Genomic DNA, 1438 nt, shown 5'->3' on the forward strand with positions numbered 1-1438 from the left:
AAGGGATATTATCAAGTGGATTTGGAGAGGCAAGAGACTCTAAATATGCAAAATACTTCTGAGAAACAAAAATGAGGTTGGAGGCACAGCATTCTATGACCTCAAAACATACTACACAGCAGTAGTAACTAAATTAGCATGGTACTGGTACAATCACAGGCACATAGATCAGTGGAACATAATTGAGAACCCAGAAATAGACCCAGCTATCTATGGTCAACTGATATTCAACAAGGAAATAAAACCTATCAAATGGGGAAATAACAACCTCTTCAACAAATAGTGCTGGCAGAACTAGACTGCTATCTTCAGAACACTGAAACAAGATTCACATCTCATACGATACTCAAAATCAACACAAGGGCATCAGAGACCAGGGAGTAAAGCCTCAAACCATAAAGTTTGTGAGAGACAAACAGGGTTCAAGCTTAGAAATGCAAGTCCAAGGTGTAAAGAAACTGCCAAATACAACCAGAAATGCATAATCTAAAGAGGATAAAATTGATACATGGGACCGTCTAAAGATTAAATCCATGTGTGCTTCAAAAACTTTTTTTAACAGGGTGAAAAAACCTACCAAGTGGGAACAAACGTTTGGTAATACCATATCAGACAAGTGTCTCATAATGTAATTTTACAGAATTCCCTTGGGCCTCCACAAGAAAACGACTGACAACTCAATTACAAAATGGGCAAAAGACATGCAAAGAATTTTCACAGAGGAAGATACTCAAATGGTAGACACATGAAGAAATGCTCCAAATCACTGGCAATAAGAGAGATGCAAATGAGGTACCATCTCACTCCAGTAACAGTGTCAAGTTTAACAGGGCAGCAAGTAATAAATGTTGAAGAGGATGTGGCATGAAAAGAACACTTTAACATTGTTAGTGGGATTGTAAAATGGTACAACCATTCTGGAAGACAGTTTGGTGATTCTGCAAAAAGCTGAATATAGAAATTCTATATTACTTAGATATTCCACTACTTGGAATATAACCTGAGAAAATGAGAACTGGGCCACAAATGGAGACTTGTACACCAATGTTCATAGCAGCGTTATTCACCGTCTCAAGAACATTGAAACAGCCCAGATGTCCAACCACAAAAGAATGGATTGAGAAATTACAGTGCATTCATACAACGGAATACTACACAGCATGCAGGAACAAAGATTTTGTAAATAATTACCTAATTTGGGAGGGACTGGAGAGTATTATGCTGAGTGAACTAACTCAGTCCCACAAGGACAAATATTGTATAAAAACATTATTGTAGAATGAGCATTAGGTCCAAGGGGAGAATGGAAGCAGAGGGATGGGGAGGGAAGGATTAATCATGAGGTTGTACAATTTGATGGGTAAGGGGTGAGGAAAATTGAAGATTCTGTTCTGGAAAATAATGTGTTCAAATTTTGTAAATAAACTAGAAAAATAAT

General features: G+C 37.4%; 1 protein-coding gene across 1 annotated transcript in view; it reads left to right on the forward strand.

Annotated features, from left to right (window-relative positions):
* CCDC149 (coiled-coil domain containing 149) overlaps positions 1-1438 on the forward strand; it is a 156657-nt gene that overhangs the window by 123487 nt on the left and 31732 nt on the right. The window lies entirely within an intron of this gene.

The sequence above is a fragment of the Elephantulus edwardii genome, unplaced genomic scaffold (assembly GCF_000299155.1).
Source record: "Elephantulus edwardii isolate Elephantulus edwardi_28Jun2011 unplaced genomic scaffold, EleEdw1.0 scaffold00251, whole genome shotgun sequence".
Classification (NCBI taxonomy): domain Eukaryota; kingdom Metazoa; phylum Chordata; class Mammalia; order Macroscelidea; family Macroscelididae; genus Elephantulus; species Elephantulus edwardii.